This window comes from Equus caballus, chromosome 1 (assembly GCF_041296265.1).
Source record: "Equus caballus isolate H_3958 breed thoroughbred chromosome 1, TB-T2T, whole genome shotgun sequence".
Lineage (NCBI taxonomy): Eukaryota > Metazoa > Chordata > Mammalia > Perissodactyla > Equidae > Equus > Equus caballus.
This window is the reverse complement of record NC_091684.1, coordinates 153,124,862-153,138,656: the sequence shown is the minus strand read 5'-3', so window position 1 is coordinate 153,138,656 and position 13,795 is coordinate 153,124,862. Positions and strand designations below refer to the sequence as shown.

Below are 13,795 nucleotides of genomic sequence, written 5' to 3'. Positions count from 1 at the left end.
AATTGTTTTCTTGTAACAGCGGCAATCCAGGCATATTCACCAAAGGATTCATACTAATGTAGCAGATTCTAGCGTAACTTGGAGGAAGGAAAATTTAGTCCTTTTGTTCTTGCACATTTATTAACTCACCAAAATACCCCGGCTGACACTGGCTTCACCTCTAAACGACGTTGGAGTAAAGAAAGAGTCATCTTCTGTCGAACTTTTGGATCAGTGAATGTCTAAGGAAACAGAGTAAACAACGTCAGGTGAGAGAAAAAATTTGCTAAAGTGAAATTTAGCTCTATAAGTAAGAACCATGGATTTTGAAATTCAACCCCTTACAAGTGCTGAAGCAAACAACATTGACATGAATACATTCTTCCTTTTTTGAAATCACCCCAAAGCAGAGGAAATGGAAAAAGAAAAGCTTCTGGGTAGGTTTTATCTTACTCTTGGTTTCATCTTATACAGGGATTAAAATAGTGGTTTCCTTGTATGAAAGTCCTAGGGAGCTTTCCTAAGAAAGAGAGGTGTGGATGGGAAAAAGAGGAAGCGAGAGAAGGGAATAGCTAAGAAATAACAGCTAAGAGCTTTATATATGTTAGTTCATTTAAAAATGCAACAAGCACTTTTTTAAAAAAGATTGAAAGTTATGTTTGCACGAAGAATTTATTTTTTTTAAATTTCAATTTTTTAATCTTGGTCACAAAATAATTTTTCTAATTAAAAAAAAGGCAAAGTCAAAGGAAGACTCAGTTTGTTCAGGGAAGATAAGGAGTTGGTTTCAGAAAACTTGACATTGAGGGCGATAACAAGACATCCAAGTTGGGAATGCTACTTAAGCAGCTGTGTGCAGAAGAGGGCATCCTGTCCATATTAGGATTCCACAAGGAGGTCTCTACTTACAGTGAAAACGCATACACCTGGGTGCAGGTGACTCAATCCTTGCTTTTAGCCAAAGATTAAAATGGAGATTCCCTTTAATGATCGGAGGCTATCCAACAATCAGGTTGTTACAGTTAATTCCCCTGCTCTAATTCCACAATTACCAAGCAACCTACTGATAATAACTTGCTTTCCCACAGAAGTCTGCCTACAGGGAAAGGAGGCATGAGTCATGCACACTGAAGTGAACATTCTGGTCCTCCTGATAGTTATATTACACATTTTAAATTAATAAATTGTCATTCTTATTTTATATCATCAGCCTCCTGAGCTAAACTAGTCTGCCCCCAGAAAGATAGATCTGTTTTTGGTATGCTGTTGAATTATGGTCCAAAGTCTACAGGACAAATGACCCATTTTGGCTATAGTAAACTCACCAAGAGGCCTCCAAGGGAACAGCCTGCTGACCTGCTCAAGGGGCAGCAGGAAGTGGTGGCTGGAAGCTTCTCCTCTGGAGTCAAAGAGCCCGATCTTAGATTCCTGCTTTCCACTAACTCATTACAGAACCCAGGGCAAATAAGCTCTGTAAGACTCAGAACCTATTGGATGGGCTGTGGGGGGTGGGGGCACACAATGGAAGTGTTCATTAGATGTTAGTTATCTTGAAGGCAGCCCTCTGAACTTTGTCAAAGTACCTACGTCAACATTGGGATGAAATGAGGACAGCGAGTCCTTCAAAACATTCTGCAGTAAAATGAAGGCGATACGTGTGAATGGGTAATGAGACCTTAAAGAGAAGATGTGTTTCCAGTGGGGAGACAGGACCTCCAGTGGGAAGGAGGAAGAACCAGTGGAAAGAGAAATATGGGGTAGAGTGACAGGAAGGCAAAGAAATCGGAGGAGATTAGAAAAGGGGAAAGGAAGGGGCAGGGCAGTTGAGAAAGAGACAGCTTGTCTTTCTCCCAACTTTGCTTTCTATTCCCCTTTGGAGACAATATACTATACAGGAGAGACTTTTAGGACAACAAGATTCCAATCCCAGTGCAGTTACTTTCTATCCAGTGTTACTTTAGTCAAGTCACTTACCCCTCAATCTCAGAATCTGTAAAATAAAGACAATAATGCCTTCCTCCCCGAGCTGTTGTGAGGTTAAATAGAAATGTACATACAGTTCACTCCATAAAAATGTGTTCCTTCCCCTCCGTTCTCCTCCCCAGTCTCTTTTCCCCTCCTACTCTCTCCCTTCTCTCCTTTTCAATCTCCCGGTTTCTTTTCCCCGTTTCCCTAACTTCTCTTCACATTTCTCACTGAGGCACCTGCTCCCAACCTAACCCACCTCTTCTCTGAGGACTGGCCCAACCAAGAGTGGAGGGGAGGAGGGCTGCCTGGGAGGCCAGCGCCAGGGTGGGCTTCAAATGCCCACCTACTTGAGCAATAGTAGGGTCTGAGGATGGGAAGTTGGGAGGGCAGGTTCAGGTCTACCCTGCTGCCCTCCATCTTCTCAGCTCCTACCCCTGCCCCTTTCCTCCCTCTGGCCCTTGGTTCCCAGAGGCTGAAAAGCAAAGCCTCAGTGAGTCCTCCCACCCTGGACATGGTAACCTTGCTATCATATCTGCTGGCAACCCTGCCAACTAGCCCAGGAACATTCCCCGGGGGCAGGCCCCTGAGGGATGGAGGGGCCGAAGCACAGCTCTAAGACCCGGGAAGGGAGATGCTGGTACAGCAAGGAAATCTCAACCTTGGGAGGCGAGACCAGCAAGGGATAAAGAATAAGCCTGGGCCTCTGTCCTGCATGTGTGCAGCTTCGAGTGTCACGTCGCAGTGAGAGATGTAGATAACATTTTAATCATATTTGGTGTCAGTGACAGCAGCCAACAGCCATAGTGCTTGCAGACTGTAGACACTGGGCAAAAGTAGAAGTAAAAAGAATGTAAGCCAGTCCATGTGTGTGTGTTTATAAGAATGATGGTTGGTACAGCCAAATTTATAAATTGCTTAGCAATTACATCTAATTACCATGCCTCGACAATAAACTATTCTATTTCCATATACCATATATCAGATTGTCTTTGCTGTGAGTTGTCATGTCGACACTGAAGTCTGTTTATATTCTGTTAGCCATGCAGCTGTTACTCAGCCACAAAATTCTAAAGTGGTGGGAACCCTGCTCCCCTTCCTCCTCTTGTTTATCCCTTGCTCATTTTCCAACTCCATCTCCTAACTTTCTTTTCTCTTTCCTTTCTCTTCCTTTCCCAGTCTGCTCTTGCTGCCTCTCTTGTGCATTTTCATCCTGCTTCTCCTCATTGCACCCTTTCTCTCCCAGACACGTCTCCCCTGGTTTGGTCATCTTCCTTCCCTTTCTCACTTCCCTATTCCTCCACCAACGCTGGAGTCAGAGGGCCACATTTGGTCCTGCTAGCCCTATAACCTCCAGCAAGTCCCACTCCCTTCTAAGCCCCAGTTTTCTCATCTGTAAACAGGGACAATCAGAGTAACTCACAGGATCATTAGGCAAACTACATCAGATCATGCCTGCAAGGACGTGAGCACAGTGCTTCCTGCCACAAAGTTAGTATCTGAGACAGGAAAGCTACTATTATTTTAATTTTTCTTAAATGTACTTCTAACTCTCCACATGTAGAAAACCTCCCATCAAATTTGAGAGCCATCATCAAACACTTACCAGATGCCTGTTGTGTGTCAAACCTGGGCTGGGTGGAGGGAGGCAAGGATCATTAGCCCCTATCTCAAAAGCCCACAGTCTGGGGAAGATGAGAACAGCTACGTGGAAAGATCATTAGAATGGCAAGTGCCGGGCTATGACAGACTAAGAATTATGGAAACAGAGGGAAGGGAGTCACCAAGCCTGTTTTGCAGAGTCAACTAAGATCTCACAGATGGTGATTCCTAGTTGAGTCCTTTTGAAAGGAAAAGAAGAGTTTGCCCAATAAAATGAGGTAAGGACAGGCAAAAGGAACAGCATGTGGAAAGACCAAGTGATGTGAAAGGGAAGGGAAGGTTTGGGGAACAGTGACAGTCGTGGCAACCAGATTACAAGGGGCATGAAGGAGAGTGGTGTGACATGGAGTTGGCAAGGTAAATAAAAGACGGATTCTGAAAGAAGTCACTGTCTTCATCTTTGTCATCATCATCACTACCATTCACGGGGTACTTGGCCTTGTGCTAGTACTTGACATCTATCATCTCATTTAACCCTCACTAAAACTCTATGGGCAGGGACTACCATTAGCCCCATTTGATAGAGGAGGTGACGCAGAGCATTGCTATGGTCAAGATCCTGTGGCTGATCTTGCAGATAATGGGGAGGCAGAGGCGGTCTCTCAGTAGAATGTGATGATTAAAATTTAGGCCACCTTGTCCGTTGTCATTGCTCCCTTGAGTCTCTCTATGCAAGTACCTGCTGTCAGGGTTTTTAGGAAGGTTATTCTCACAGATGAACTGGCATGGAAAGAGATGGGGGAGCGACGACAACAGGCAAGTAGAGCTGGATTCTAGAAATGTTTCTGCAGTTGAATTGACAGAGTTTATAAATGGTCCATATTTTGGGGTGCAGAACAAGGAGGAATCTGAGGTGATTTCTAGGTTTTTGGCTTGAGACAATGAGGAGACAGAGATGCCATTAACTAAAATGACAAATACGGCAGTGAAGGGACAAGGAGATGGTGGGGGAACAGGGGCAGGAATGGAGGAGGGAGAATAATAAGTTCAGTTTGGACACATTAGGCTTGAAATGCCTCTTGATCCTTGAAAACATCCTCAGCCCTAAAGAGAGAAGACAGATCTGTAGACTTGGAATCAACATATAAGGAAGCGTTGAGATCATGGGGAATGAATGATCTCACTCAGGAAGAACAAGAACAGGAAGAAGTGGGGAGAGGACCAGAGGGTGAGGAGGAGTCAATAAAAGACAAGAGTAGAGTCCTAGGGAACACTCAACTCAAAAGAGGGTCAGAGGAAGCGATCTTATAATGAAATGCTGTGGCTTTCCTACTGTGCTCTCTTCCTCTGGGCATCTAGCACAGAGCCTGGCACAGGGTAGGTGATTAACAAACTGAAGTTGAGTAAAGAAAAGGAGAGAAGAGGGAAAGGTAGCCTCAAATCAAGGAAGAAACATGTTTCCAGAAATACAATGATCGATAATACTTAATATTCACATTTTATGTTTAATCAGAAACTTATTGTTAATATTTGGAAAATATGTAACATTGCTAAGGAGTCAAGTAAGACTCTTAGGCATGTGCTACAAACATGGAACATTTAGAGGTTATCATTTTCTATGACTTTTCATGAGAAATCCTGACAACAAATACTACCATCTATTTCTTGTACGTGCCATGCAAGCATCTAGAATACATACGTTAAGAAGTATTTCAAGAAGAGCTATAATTTTCTGTTTACTTTGAAATGATAGTTTAAGTGTTTTCTTACTAAATGAAAATTTCCAATTTACCTTGCAAGAACAATATAAAATCCTGTGCACAAAAAAAAAAAAAATCAACCAGGGGCACAAAAAAAATCACTTGGTCCCTCATTTTTAAAGACACATACATGATGAAACAATATAAAAGCACAAGATAGATAAATACTGGTTAAACAAATCACTCTGAATTTTCATTTTGCAGTAAAAGCTAGCATGGAGCAACCCCTGAGCAAAGGCGACAGTTCGTGGACACAGGTGGTGGTGATCCCATACTCGATACTATATTTCCTCGTCTCCTTTCTAATAAGCCTCCAGCCCCCAATTAATGTTTCTCGCCAGTTCCTTTTTCTTCAAAACAGCTAATTGTTAACCAGGGACCTGAGATTCTCTCTTGTCTATCAACAAAACAGCTAGAAGAATCCATTTTTCTGTTCAGACAAATCTCAGCAGTGAAAACATTCCCCTCAGGCCTCAGAGGGAGAGCTTAGTGACAAATTGTTTATTCCAAAGCATGAATTGATCATAGAATAAACAATATCTTGAATAGATGTTCTAGATACAAACTCCCTGAAAAAAACTGAAACCAACTACTACCAAAGGAAGTGACAAATACCCACAAACCAAGAAGAAATGGGCATTGTGGCTACGCCCATTGACCATTGAATAGGTGATGCTACCAGAATAAAAACTTGAACTTCAAAGAAAAAAAAGGAAATGTCCTATTTTCCAAACCCAATTAACTTCTCCCCAAATTATATTTTAATAGGAGTAGAATAATGAAGGCTATTTGCCAAACCTCAACCACACAGAAGACGAAAACAGCAAAATAAAACATCCACTTGGAAAAAAGAAACAGAAAAGCCCCAATCAGCCCAGAGCCAGCTCTCCTCTTGGTGTCACCAACCCTGGAATGCTCCCCCCGCCTCAACCCCCCCTTCCCCCCCCCTCCCGCCGACTCACCTCAGCCTGGACCTAACCCTCTCCCCCAACAGGGAGATTTCCCAGCAGTGCAGGAAGATCAAACAGGTACCCATTCCGTGACCATATCAATGAGAAAAGCAAGGTTGTTCTGAAAGCTCTAGTAATTACATGAAAAACAAACTGGGTCTCTAGGGGACATTCTTGAAAACCTGAGATCAACTCCCGGAAAAAAACTCTTGACCACTTACCACCACCGGAAGCTGCTAGATGGCAGCTCAGAATCAGCATCTCATCAGAAAAAGAGGAAGACGTTGTAGGAAAGCAGCTTTACTACCAGTGAGGAACTTGGTGGGGCGGGGGGGACTGCTCCTTGGAAAAACACCAAAAGCCCAGAAGAGTCTCTCCTTCTACGGTTGCCTGCTGTTGCTGCCAGGATAGAATCGGTTAATCTTGGAGAAACAAAAGGAATCTCCCTAGAGGCTGGCTTCTGGAGGATGGCTTCCTCTGTGGGAACCAAGAGTTCAGAAGGATGGAAGCAGACAACAGAAGGGGTCACCAGTCACCACTTCTCTTACCAAACTTTTATCAGCCCCCGACTGAGGGGAATAAGCAAACCTCTTTGGAGTTCCCACCTGTTTTGCCCAGAGATGAAGGAATTAGCAATGGTTTGGTTTGGTTTTGTTTAATCATTACAAGGGAAGCTCAACTCTCTCGTGGATGAAAGCTAAGCACACTCAAGCACCATTTAATACGCAGTGTAATGACACTTCTTCTTTCCCAACATTCTTAATTTCTGCTCAGAGGAAGCAAGCAATTAACCCTGAGGATGCTGAAGAACAAATGCACTGACTTTTTAGTTCAGAATCACTTTGGGGGAGGTTCTGGCTTATAAGATGGGATTAGATGAAAACAAAATATTTTGGTATGTGTCTATTTTTAAAAGAAAGGGTTATGGCTCCTTTTAAATACGTCTGAAGCCATTTATAGATTTTCCAGAAGTTGCATCAGATTTGCAGTTAAGTACTGAAATCAAATATGTTTTAATCATGTCTCTACAACCAGAACAAGCTGATCCCCTGTGCATTGTCAACTCCACTCTCCTAGAGCACCCTGGTACTGAGCCCTCAGGTTTCCACAGAGAGCCAGACCAGAGAGAAAGGAGAGTTTTTCCCTGCCAAGGCTCTGCAGTCACAAGAAATTGCAGATTTCTTGAAATGAGAGTGATGGCTTTCTTCCTCGCATAATAAAAAGGACTAAGCACAGCCTATATAAAGAAGCAATCATTTCTTTGAAACGTTTATAATGAAAAGCTCTTTTAAATTTAAAAAAAATTTTAAGTATAGCCACTACATCATTTTTTAAACCTATCACATTGGCAATTATTATATGTTTGGTAATTCCCTCTGTTAAAGATGATATAACGAAATCAGCACCTTCTCCTACACTGTTAGTGGGAATAGAAATTGGTAAAATATTTTAAAATGGAAACTAAGCAGTTCCTATCAAATATAGAAATGTGAATGTTTCCATCTCTTAGAAATTTACCTTCCAGATGACTACAAACATGGGCAAACATATCTGTAAAAATGTTCATTATAGTACTGTTTGTGATAGCAAAGAACTAAAAATGGCTTAAATATAGGGTACTGGCTAAATAAGTTAAGGTACATCCATACAAAGGAGTACTATGCAACCATGAAGAAGGAGTAGAACGGGAGTGAAGAATTAGCTCGTCTGGATTCAGATCTGGCTCCACCAGTGACTTACAGCTCACTCTGGGCAAGTTCCCAAACATCTCTGGGCCTCAGTTCCCCATCTGTAAAAAGGTGATAATTACAGTACTTACCATAGAGGATTGTTGCAACTAAGACAGTGCCTGGAGCAGAGTAGATGCTCAATAAATATTAGCTATTACCAGTGAGAGAGGGAGGCCTCTTCAGATTGACATGGAAAGATGCCCAAGATGTATTGCCAAGTGGAAAGAGCAAGTTGCAAAACAGTACATATAGGATAATTCATTTGGTAAAAACATCCTAAATGTGTTTGCTGTTTACTGTCTGTTTACTGTTGTTTGTCAGTGGTGTAGTGGTTAAGTTCACATACTCCACTCAGGCAGCCTGGGGTTCACAGGTTGAGATCCCAGCCACGGACCTACACACTGCTCCAAGCCATGCTGTGGCAGCATCCCACATACAAAATAGAGGAAAACTGGCACAGATGTTAGCTCAAGGACAATCTCCCTCAAGCAAAAAGAAGATTGGCATCAGATGTTAGCTCAGGGCCAATCTTCCTCACCAAAAAAAAAAAAAGAAAGAAAGAAAGAAAAAAAAAAACAGACAAAAAATAATAAAATAAGCTCCTGGAGAGAAGAGACTATTCTTCACTGTTGTATACCCAGTATCTGGAATAAACATTCAATAAATATTCATTGACTGAATAAATGATAACAGGAAGGCTAAGTAAGAAGAAATAACTAACAGCAATTACCTCTGAGGAATGGTTGGGGGTTGAGGGGCTGGTGGGCCCTGGGAGAAATGTTTTGTTGGTTCTTACCCTTTTGTACTGCTTAAATTTTTCACAATGAGCTTGTTTGCCAACTAATAAAAATGCAACTCTGAGAAGATAGTGTTTTTGCTTACAGGGAGCATCTCAAGATCTGTGGTTGCCCCCACTAACAGCAGACAGATGGAGGAGCAAGGGATGATTCTGCCTATAATCTGATAAATTAATGAGACAGAAAGCAATTTACAAAAGAAGGAAAACACAGAGCTCTTTTTTTCCCTTGGTCTTCCACTTATCTTTCCAGAGTTATTCCTACAATCTCCAAGCCAGATCCTCTGCCCTAGTCCACGGGACCCTTCTCCATTACCTAAACATCAACTGCACATCCCTACCATGGCATCTTTGCTCTCCTTTTGGGAGGCCTTTCCCTTCATCCTCTCACTGCCGATCCATCCTTAAAGAACCAGATCACATGTCTGCTCCCATCCAGAGCCTTTTCTGACTCTCCCAGCATCTCTGGTCCCTCTGTCGTGGGCACTGCTGGAGCCTAGGCTTGGTTCCATCCCCTGACACTTATCCTACATCTGCTATCTTCCCTCTCATTCTATAGATTACTTAAGATGAGGACTGGAAGGACAGTGTCTTCAGTTTCGCAACCCCCCTCACACATACACACACACACAGAGCCCAGCACCGTAATGGACAGAGTGCCAGATTAAGGAGCTACATGTTGTGATTTTGTTCCATTTGCCCAAAAGCTTCTGATACCAGAAAAGGTCACACACCTTGTCATCGTCCCTGAAATTTCAAGACTAGAGATGTCTTTCTTTGGCCTACTAAGCATATTCTTGTTTAATGCTTCTAAAAGATCTAAATAAGTTTGAAATGCTCTAGTTACTCATGTACTAAATAGTCTGAACTGATTTAATCATATTTTTTACTAACTAACCACACTGAGACAATGAGGAATACTAATGGGAGAAGAAAGTAGGATAAAATAGAAAAAGGGCAAAGATGGGCTTACCACACCTACAGTCAGACCACAGAACGCCTACTTCATGTTCATCCCACGCACAGAAGCTCTCATGATGCGTGCATGTGGTGCGGAGGGGGACTCCTAGCACTGATGTCTTATGATTTTGAAATATTCATTCATTTTAACATGCAAGCATCTTGCCGTTGAATACTCTCTTGCAGATAGATCTTTGAGTGCTTAAATAAAAAATAATTTTATAGTGTCATAGAATTATGTGGTACTTAAAATCACAGAGCATCAGATTTATTCGTCCCATCACTTAAAGTCCCAAAGCTCTTTATCCATCTCTAGAATATAACATTACAGCAGGTGCTTCTATTCCTCTACCAGACTCTCTTGTCACCCACATGTCCCCTTGACTCTCTCCCCCGTTTCCCTTAAACCTGTGCTCAAAGTCACCAGCTCAGAAAGGCCTGCCCTGGTCAGCCTACCTAAAACAACACACACAATCCCTATCACTCTCTATTCCTTATCTTGCTTCATTTTTCTCCATACGAAAACCACACAGCCATTAAACTGTATATTTTCTTGTTTATTGTCCAGTTTCCCCCACCAGAAGGTCAGCTTTGGGAGAGCAGGGACTTTGTCCTGTTCACTGTTGCTCACCCAAGGCCTAGAGCAGGGCTTAGTGGGTGACTGATGAATGTTGAATCAACAAATGATCGTAATAGCCTTGTGGTACAGTTATTTATAGCTTACTAGATATGTGTGCATCTTCCTCCAGAATGTGAGCTGCTCGAAAACAGAGCTCTTGTCTCATTCACTGCTGTATTTCAACAGTGCCCAGAAAATAGTAATTTATTCATAATTGACTTAAAGCTGAACTCTAAAGTGTAGTTCTCTATATGACACTTTCCATTTCCATTAAATTTCCATTTACAATGTGCCCTCAACTAAATTTCCCTTGGCTCACCCTCACTTGTCAGTCCCCAAAGTCGTGCCAATTGGCAGGCCTAATGTAAACAGACCTTGTCACAGGCATAGAGTGGGTATAGTCAGATGTCAGACCATATGTAGCTGTATCTTGAAGTATTAAATTCAGAGGAGGAGGAGGAGGAGGAGTCTAGGGAAAAGACAGAGGCCCAGCACACAACGAAGGTGAAGAGGGCAGCAGCTCACCCTGCAGGGCATGAACAGAGGAGAGACACTTGCTCTGGAGAACCAAAAAAGTGTGGAGGGAAGTGAGAGTTTAAAGTTCTGCTCTTTTTCCATCCCTAGGTTCATAACCAAAAGAATTGCAGGCAGGAAACCAAACAGATACTTGTAAACCAATGTTTGTAGCAGCATTATTCACAACAGCCAAAAGATGGAAACAACCCAAATGTCCATCGATGGATGAATGGATAAACAAAATGTGGTATATCCATACAGTGGAATATTATTCAGCCTTAAAAAGAAATGAAATTCTGACATATGCTACAACATGGACGAACCTTGAGAACATTACGCTCAGTGAAATAAGCCAGACACAGAAGGACAAATATTGTATGATTCCACTTATATTTAGTCCCTAGCACAGGCAAAGAGGAGAGCTAACCAGGCGCTGGGGGGAGCAGAGAATGGGAAGTTATCGTTTACTGAGTATAGAGTTTCAGACTGGGATGACAAAAAAATTCTAGAGATGGATGGTGGTGATGGTTACACAGCGTTCTGAAAATACTCAATGCCACTGAACTGTACACTTAAAATGATTAAAATGGTAAATGTTCTGTTATTCCCATAGATAATATTACCTGAACAGGGCTTAATCTTGAGTCTTCATTAGGCAGCATGGACATTATCAGAACACCAGAAATTGTGGGCTTTGAAACGGCCTTGTTTTGCTTTAAAACCTTCCTTTTTACAAATGTCCCTCATGTCTGTAATCTAGAGTTTCCAAAGAGCTTTCTCAATGACCACTTCAATTTGTCCGCACAATAATCCAGTGAGTTATGCTAAATGGATTTTGATTAACTATCTGAGCCTTTGAAAGAAAACTTTCCTGCTAATTTACTTGCCTCTTACCTGGTCCTCCAACTTTGTACATATTTCATTAAAAGGAAGAGATGGAATTTTTTATATTTAAGAATCTGAAGCCACACAACTTTCCTGGATAGAATAAACAGCATTACATTTCTTAGAACCTGTGACTATGTCTAGCTCTACTACCAAGACAGCTAAGAAAGCCAACGAATTACCATTTTAAGTAAACACATTAACCACCTATAGCAAATGGAATGCCCTGACCCATAGTTTGAAATTTACAGTTGGAAGAAATGGATTTAAGAAACATATTTTCATTCAACAAATGCAGATACTGCGCTAGGCTCTTTATAGGACATAGAAAGATAAACAAAACGTGATTCCTGCTCTTAAGACACTTATCACGTCTTGGGAGGCGTCAGACACACAGGTGAGGGGGTTCTGCAACGAAAGAGGAAAACAACAGGCTCTGCTACTGAGAACGGGCCCGTCAAACAGCAGATTCACTCACTTTGTGTCAATCCAATTCAATCACAATGAAATGGACAAATTAAGATTTAATCAATTCCCCGGAATTTAGCCATTACAAGAGTTTTAGGTTTTTTTGTTTGTTTGCTCGCTTGCTTTTAATGCCAAGAAAGGAAGATTGAGCCGACTGAAGTGTCAGACCAAGGCCTCGTGTCAACCTGAATGACAGAGAAGTCTCTCTGGACCAAAATTACAAATTGGACATATACAATAAAAAAAGGAAAGAACTAAAACAAAGTATTCCCCAATTTTAGCAACACATTCTTGAGCAATCCACCTGCTGTGAGCAGACCAGCCCACTTGAACGTACAGAAGCAGAATCTCCTTGAGAGGAGCCCCGGCCTCTACACTGTAAACCTACGCACCAAAACATGAGGCTTGCTGAGGTATAAATCATGCAATGTTGTGCAAATTACTTCACTGCCTTAAACTTTAGCTTCCTGGTTGTAAAATTGGGAACATTAAAATCTTCTTCTTAAGCTGTTTGTGAAGATCAAAAGAGATACTCACTAGATTAATAACAAGTGCGTAAAAGAAAGAGGGCATGTGTAAATTACATATACAGTGACAGAACAAGAATAAATAATATAACCCAGTACCTGTCACATAGTCATTGTCCAACGAAAGGTCAATGTCCTTCCAGCTCTCTCTCCAGAATCTTCCCAAATGGCTACCACATTTCCTTTATCAGAAGAGAAGGAAGACATCCGAGTTCTCAGCTACTCCACATCTCCAGTTCTTTCCATTCTAATACAGCCACCTGCCTTCTCCTCTGCTTTCTAGGACAGTAGTCCCCAAGCGTATCCTTTCAATATACCATAAAACAGCACAAGAAATAGATGGTTTTAAAGGATGAGATCAATAAAGATAAATACAAGTTCTAGTACTTTCTTCCTGCACCCCAGGGGACCGTTTGAAAACCACTACTCCATGACAAGGACCAGCAGGCACGGAAGTATACTAAACAGGTTCCTTCCGCACCACTCCCTCTTCTTTTCAGTGATTGAAACCTACTCACTTCCCATTCAGAATCAGCTTCACCAAAGCTTGAAATCATACCTTCGCTCACGGTCTTTAGTAAACAAAAAGAAAGTAGAGTTTTCTAACCTCTTATAGGTGCATTTACTATCTGGCACTTATCATAGTGTGCCGGGCTGAAGTGCACCAAGAGAACGGAACTCATCTCCTCCTCCCCCAGGCTCCCCACCAATTACTTCCTGTTGGCTAGTTAACGTTTTGTGTAAGAAAGCAGATTTCCTCACGTTGGCCAAGATAAAGGACTGACCCATTGCCATTTCCTATGAGGGACTTTCCATCCTCAATGAAGACTCAAAGGTGAGTTTTAGTTATTACTCAACTAACTCACGAAAACCACAAAAAGAAAATCAGAGAATGCAAGAAGGAAGAAATTTCTTTAGAAGTTAAGCCCTGGCTAGGGACCTGAATTTAAGACTAGAGAGTTTCCTGCTCTACTATTAAAATCTCAGGAATTAAAAGTCAACTAAAAATAACCTAAGTCCACCACTACACTAAAATTA

At 41.8% G+C, this 13,795-nt stretch overlaps 1 protein-coding gene across 10 annotated transcripts in view; it reads right to left on the bottom strand.

Annotated features, from left to right (window-relative positions):
* ATP8B4 (ATPase phospholipid transporting 8B4 (putative)) overlaps positions 1 to 13,475 on the bottom strand; it is a 216,286-nt gene extending 202,811 nt beyond the window's left edge. Inside the window, exons 1-3 of one of the 10 annotated variants that reach the window (XM_023617657.2) lie at positions 13,365 to 13,475; positions 12,857 to 12,939; positions 130 to 221 (exon numbers count right to left, since the gene is read on the bottom strand). The gene's annotated coding sequence lies outside the window, so the exon portion shown is untranslated. Of the gene's footprint in view, positions 1 to 129; positions 222 to 6,268; positions 6,658 to 12,856; positions 13,228 to 13,316 lie in introns of those variants that run through there. The other 9 variants (XM_005603053.4, XM_023617645.2, XR_002799642.2 and 6 more) reach the window with 9 other exon arrangements.
* Between the last annotated feature and the right edge of the window lie 320 nt (positions 13,476 to 13,795).